General features: G+C 41.2%; 1 protein-coding gene across 5 annotated transcripts in view; it reads right to left on the reverse strand.

Moving 5' to 3' along the window:
- The window catches only part of hspa12a (heat shock protein family A (Hsp70) member 12A), a 31,830-nt gene extending 25,445 nt beyond the window's left edge, over positions 1-6,385 (reverse strand). For 3 of the 5 annotated variants that reach the window (XM_089012147.1, XM_089012145.1, XM_089012143.1), the window contains exon 1: positions 6,087-6,384. The gene's annotated coding sequence lies outside the window, so the exon portion shown is untranslated. Of the gene's footprint in view, positions 1-6,086 lie in introns of all 5 variants that reach the window. The other 2 variants (XM_089012146.1, XM_089012144.1) reach the window with 1 other exon arrangement.
- Positions 6,386-7,293: the final 908 nt, after the last annotated feature.

The following is a 7,293-nucleotide window of genomic DNA, read 5'->3' on the forward strand; positions in this document are numbered from 1 at the left end:
TGCAATCTTTTTCGAGCTAAGGCACATTCTTTCATTGAAAAAATCCAGGAACACACCACTACCTGAAGATGTGAAAAAAAAACATATTTTAACAATGACTATAATTATCATATTGTTACGATGAACATTTTTGAATATTGAAAATTAAGGCAATATTATCACACATTGAATACAAATCAAATCAATCCAATATTTGGTGCATTCATTTCCATGGTTAATAAAATAGAGCCAATTAGAACTTTATCTTTTTTCTATGTGACAGCCGGTTCGTTTCCTCCTAGTTATTTGTAGCAATCCCCAATTTCACAACTTTATATAGTAATTTCTATATCATTCAAATGAGTCTAGGTAATTTGTTGTTTGAGGTATTCCAGGTTCCATTTCGTCCATATTTTTCCATCAGAAAATTCACTGACAACTTTTGCTTCGCTGAATCTTTTGCAGAGCACACCTTTATCATTCAAAAAACAAAATATCTACCCCAGTTTCATTGCTTGTTCTTCTATTTGCACACACTCCGACAGCCACAGCTAACTTAAAAAAATTGCAGTTCATTCTAATTTTGGTTTGGGTAGTCAACATATCCATTCACCGGCCGGTCGCTTCACCATGATAAAGGTTAGCATTAACGTCACAGATCGCCGCTTCCCGTTTATTGTTATGGAGCAGTGAACATGTGCAAGTACGGTCAATGCTGTGATTGGCTGAATATCATTGCATCGTATCGTGTAATTGGCTTGACATTCATAACTCACTGAATTAAATGACAGATTGAAACAGAAAAAAAGTTGGTTCTAATTCATTTGCAGTGCGACAGATAAGATTGAGAGAGAGGTTAAGACAGTCGACATCTTATATTAACAGGTTGCAGCATGCATCAAAGGGTTCATGTTAATACCTGGAGATATAGCATTTTTAATTTACATTTTCAAATTAGAAAAGGCTATACCAAGGCTTAACTTCGAACGTCTCTGATATGGACCAAATCGGATTCGCACCAAAATGTGAGAATTTTACGGCTAGGATTACGCCTGGACACCAGGTTTTGACCCAACTGAGCAAAGCCGAAGACGCCACTCGACTCCTCTCGGCTTGTTTATGTGAGATAATGATGCTTGCAGAGGTAAGTGTTCATTATGAGCAAATGTGTTTTGTTTTATTTCTGCATCGTGCATTGGCCCTTAATCATGGACTCATAAAATAGTTTTGTATGTCAAAGCAAATTGCCTTTCAAACAGCCTTCCGAAACAGAATATGGTTGAAAACTGAGGTATAACTGTATATATTTTAAAAAAATATAACACTTAAGTTTAACAAACCAGAGGGAACATGTTGGTGTGGAACTCGGTAAGCATTTCAATTGTTCCCATGTGGCAGCTTTGATAAGTTAATTGCCCAATGAACACACATTTGGGGTCAGTGGTTGACTTCCCAACCTTATTTTCAAATTGCTCTCACATTTTTTTGAATAACCATCAACACAAGATACAGATGACCGTTTGTTCCATAGCCAATGTTCCAATATTCTGTTGTTGTGTATCGCGAGCAGTTGGCAGAAGAGGGTCTTCACCCCAGCGCACACCGCAGATGGCAATGTTTCATCACCATATATTTAAGGACTGCCTAATTGTCAACTCTCTATTTGATGAATGACATTGTTTGATACTCATCATTCTCATTTTTGCTTTTTAGTCCCTCGTTAGTCTTCTTCATCTTTTCCTTTCGGCTTTTCCCTTCAGGGGTCACCACAGCGAGTCAGTGTCCTCATCAAACCCTGTTTTGTGCATTCTCTTCTCTTACACCACCTACATACCTTCATGTCATCTTTGACAACATCCATAAACCTCCTCTTTGGCCTTCCTTTCGGTCCCCTGTCTGGCAGTTCAAGGCTCAGCATCCTTCTCACAATATATTCACTCTATCTCGTCTGGACATGTCCAAACCATCTCAGTCTGGCCTCTCTGACTCTCTCTCCGAGTGAGTTGTCCCTCTGAAATACTCATTCCCAATCCTATCCAACCTGGTCACTCCCAAAGAAAACCTCAACATCTTCAGCTCTGCTACCTCCAGCTCTGCTTCCTGTCTTTTCTTCAGTGGCACTGTCTCCAGTCCAAACATCGTAGCTGGTCTCACCTCCGTTTTATACACCTTTCCTTTCATCCTAGCTGAAACTCTTCTATCACACATCATACCTAACATTTTTCTAGTGCCTTGTTAGTAAGAAGTGAAAATATTTTGGTCTTTGAACTTGCTCTTGTTTTGTTTTGTTTTCGTGTAAGTGGATTCTTGTCATTTTGTTAGCATTCTCTGCTCAACCATGCCTTTTGAAAGCACTTTTTGTTTGTGGGGTTTTTTTTCGTGGCTCCTTGTGACCAGCGATTTCTTTTAATAGTTTGTCGCTATGCTTTTCGGAGTGAATAAATATTGTAATGATGGATTTTCTTTATATCTGTGTTTACGGGATTCAATCACCATTCAGTTCGTCCACAAACTGTTTCCTCGTGCCTCGCTTTCTGCTGCCCGCTATCACTTGATTCCCGCCGCCATGAGCTCATCCAAGGTCAAGCAAGCCAACATAACTGTAGTACATAATATGTAACACGCTACATTACTACGAAGAGAATGTGTGCATGTGAATGGCAATGGTTGTTTGTCTCTATATGTGCCCAGTGACTGGCTTCCAAGCAGTTCATGGGATCGAGTAACAGGATCATTTCAAACAACAAACTTCAGTTTGCATCGAGCATACAGAGTACATCATTTCAGTATTGTGAATTGTGACTGACAAAAGTTACGTTTACATTTTTCTGAAAATGTTGACCGAACCAGCTCTGCTTCCATTCCATTGTTAATTGTTCTGGGAACATGAGACAGCTGAATATTTAAGTAGCACTCAAAAATTACCTCAAGAGTTTTTTGTTTAATTGCAGTATGATGAAACATTAAATGGCCATCACCATTCAATATGGAAACAGAATTCTGGGTCATGACAGTTAATTAGCTCAGAAAACATTGAGAATACACACACTACATACCCGTAAAACACCCAGACGTTTACGAGAAAAAATTGAGTAACTTTTGCACCAACAACCCAAAGGGTCCTTGTTAACTTATTCCAAATCAAAGGATGAACTTCTGAATCAATCATAACATTAAGTCTCTTGCTGTTTTCGAAATGGTCACTTTTGCACTTGACCTCATTAAATTTGCTTCTCAAGCAATGTAACTTCTGAGAGTAAAAGACCAAAGGGAGGAATTATTTGCCTCGCACTATGAGATCGAACTAACTGAAATAGGGCACTTCCACACCCAAAACACAATAATTGGAATTTTTACATTAAGGTATTAGCATTTGTGGCCATGTCAGTCTATCACTTTGACAAAAGCAGTCGTGTTTCGTGTCTCTGAAGTGCCAAAGTTCAGAATCTCCCTACACATTGGCAACATCAAACCAATGTTATGTCTCTGATACATCCTTGGAAGATGAACAATCTGCCAGTCGGCATCAACCCACCAATCACATATGAGTACCTTATACATAGGACAAGGTGGAAAAAAGCTAGGATGTAAGGGCTGTTGTTGAAATGACAATCGTGTAACAAACTATCTGACTGTGATGTCATTTCGCACGATGGTGCAAAACTATCAAGTTATTGCAGATTAATTTAGCTGTTGTTGACTCAAAGCCAAGAGCTGGTAGGATGTAAATAGTATGGAAAACCACTATGGGATTGGGAGCAAGGAAAATGGGACATTACTTCTTTTCTGCACACCTTTTAAATGTCTGCTTTTGCTCACTGCCACAACCACTGCATGTTTGCATTAAAGTCTGTTGCCTTCTGACTTTAGGACCTAATGTAGTCATTTCCTTTTTTTTCAACCGAACATTTCACATTGCCTGATAATTGGTTCCCATCATTAAACATATCAGGTCACAGGCCAAATAGTATTCACGAGGCATTGCAGAGGACTGTTGCCAAGCTGTGGCATGTTATTCGCAATAACAAGTGTTGGCTTTTGAGTTGTGCTTTGTGTGCATTTGTGTCACATCATGTACACATTCTGTTCACATTTGTTTTCATAATGTCAATGAGATCATCAAAACATATTTTACCCCCCCCCCCCCCCCCAACCTGAATAATCACACCATACAGTGTAAACTAGCAGCTTGGATGAAAACTACATATAAATGTAATCTTCTGCTCCACACCCTATATTCCGCAGACTGTTTTGATTTCCACGGGGTGCTTTAAAATCAGCGGTAAATTCCGTGATTGTAGAATCAGGGATTTCTAGAGGGACTAGCTAGCATTGGCCACCAGCTGATGGGCAGTCAGTTTGACAGCAAACAGTAGCATGATGGAAGATTCCAATCCAGGTCTGACTGACTGACCAGTGTGTTCCTTATGAGGAATATAAAGAAAAAATAAAGATTGAACAACAAACTACAACACGGCAAAATAAGGGTATTCTATTTGATGCTGAGTGGAAAATGTAATGACATATCTAATAAGGAATTTGAAATTAATATATATCTGGTAGCAATTAAAAATTTGAAATGTACTATGACATGCAATGTGCATGAACACACATTTAATACTGTACAGTTAGTTGCCTCTTAAAGGACAACCGGCGCCTCCGGACAAGTTGTGTCCATAATTTGTAAAATCACTTCAAATGACTTCTATTGAGCGTATTTTACAAAGATTCCACTGTACATAGCTATATTTTACATTTTAAGACTCGCGCTAAATCTTCAGGAAGTCTTGTTTTCGAGTTGATGACGATCCCCACGTGACGTCACGTTAGGAACGCCCCTGACCGAGAAAGCGACACACAATGCATTTTGTGGTACTTTGTTTGGTCTGAAAACGTGTTGATGGCGAAATTAGAAAGAAAACACATAAATAATGCGACGGTGAATCGTTGTGTGTTGCACCAAGACAACTATTTGATGTTCGCTGACACAAATTTCCAGCAGACAAATAGCCCATTTCCAACGGAGCTTGGGCACCATCTTCTGCATTTTCTGGGTGCTACATTATGTCATTGACGGCTCGAATTGATATGGGAGGACTCCTTTAATCGATTGCAAACTTGAGGAAACTGCTTTCCTCTTCAGAACTATTTGAATCATATTCATAACTGGATGAATAACAAGAAAGCATCTTCTCCGAATCTGAAGCCATTGTTTTGATTCTCGAGCAAGGCAAGACGTCTTGGTGTGATGTCACGAACAAGGGGCGGGACCTTCTGAAACTGGCCATTTCCGGTTTCATTTTGAAGACATTTTTGGACACTTTAAGTCATTTTTATTGGCGTTTTGCATTTGACTAAAAATATCAGCCTGTGTGTTTTGGGTATTTTAGATTGGGTATTTTTCTGATGTCAGTTAGGAAACAAAAAAAATGTGTCGGTTGTAGTTTAACTGTTTGCAATACAGTGCAGTAACATGAAAATTCAAGATAATATTAGGCTTCAACTATAGTAATATGTCACAAAAAGCAGTTATTTTCATTGAAATATCGCTGTTATATTAAAATGTGGTTTAATCCGACTCATTAAAGCTACTGTTTTAGCAATAAACTCACAATCAGAATTCAAATTGTAAAGGTTCGAGTTATGGCCCACCTTCCGCAGCCAAGCCTCAAAAATTGCGCTACCTCAGGACATGGTGCAGACTTATTTTGCTGCAGTGACTCAGCTGAGGTGGGATGGGCCATGATCCATCTCGGTACCGTGAGGAAGCGCCAGGTGTGAATGTTAAACGTTTATAAATTACACAAAATGGCAAGATTACGTGTAAATGGATGATGACGTTTTAATGTCGCTATGTTGCCTTCAGTCACGGTGCGGTCAGCCCGGTAGGTGAGGTCCACACACCCTGCGGTTCACTTGAACAGAACGAGGCAAGGGCGAAAGCGACCCCTCAGTGCGCTCGAAACATTTTCCGGGGCTTACACAGGCCAACCCAGGTTGCTTTCAAGGAGGAATCGTATTTGAGCACTTTGAACGCCACAGCCTGTCGTGAATTGTACCCGTGCGCACGGTACGAACGATGACGAAAGTGTGATAAATTAGCCTACCTGTTAAAATGCTCTCTTCTTTCGTCGTGATCGAGCCTCCTAGTTTCTCCTCCTCCCTAGCCGTCTCCCCGATGCAGCTACACCAAGCAATGGTCTTGTTTTAGTGGGACAACCCGACCAGAAGTACAAATATATACATTGATATATAATGGTAATAACACCAAGGTGAAATCGGAGGCTATTTTTGACTAGTAGTTGGAACTTCACTTCCCTTTCCACCGCGCTGTGTTTGCAAAAATAAAGCACATGGAGAAACGGAGAGGCAGGGGGTCTCTGAAGTGAGCGAAGTGGAGGGGAGGGAGGCAGGGAGCACAGAGGATGTTGGGACCCCACATTGCCGCAGCTGCTCCCAACGCCCCGCCCATCGCATTCTCGGCTGTCCTGGTCTGGAATACAGTACGTGCTGCTGATCAGCCTGCTGCAGCTTGGCGCAGGACATCCTGCAGGATGCTTTGCTGTCTTCCAGACAAATGCTTGCACATGTTGATGAAGGCCGCCGCCATAATACAACCGTTGATCAAAGAACTATGTCCAGCGAGAATATATATATATATATATATATATATATATATATACACTCCTGGCTGCTCAAGAGCAGGCCCTGAACATCAGAGCCATAGAGGCAGGGATATACCACACCAGACAAGACCCAAGGTGTAGGTTGTGCAAAGAGGCACCCGAGACAATCCAACACATAACTGCAGGGTGTAAGATGCTGGCAGGGAAAGCCTACATGGAGCGCCATAACCAGGTGGCTGGCATAGTCTACCGAAACATCTGTGCGGAGTATGGACTGGAAACCCCAAGGTCAAAATGGGAAACACCTCCCAAGGTGGTAGAGAATGACCGAGCAAAGATCCTGTGGGACTTCCAGATACAGACTGACAAGATGGTAATGGCCAACAAACCAGATATCGTGGTCATAGATCAAGGGGAAAGGAAAGCCGTTGTCTTGGATGTAGCGGTCCCGAGTGATGGAAACATCAGAAAGAAGGAACATGAGAAACTCGAGAAATACCAAGGGCTCAGAGAGGACCTGGAGAGAGCCTGGAAGGTAAAACGTCTGAGTAAGCTCTTAGTCGTACAGGAGTGGTCCATCGATGAGAAGGTTTCTTCAGCCGTCATCTGTACAATTTTGAAGGTTTCGGACGTTTCGCCTCCTATCCAAGAGGCTTCGTCAGCGAACTAAAGTCTGACTGGTCGTATC

This window comes from Hippocampus bargibanti, linkage group LG13 (assembly GCF_051943395.1).
Source record: "Hippocampus bargibanti isolate YZ-2025 linkage group LG13, ASM5194339v1, whole genome shotgun sequence".
In the NCBI taxonomy this organism is placed as follows: Eukaryota; Metazoa; Chordata; class Actinopteri; order Syngnathiformes; family Syngnathidae; genus Hippocampus; species Hippocampus bargibanti.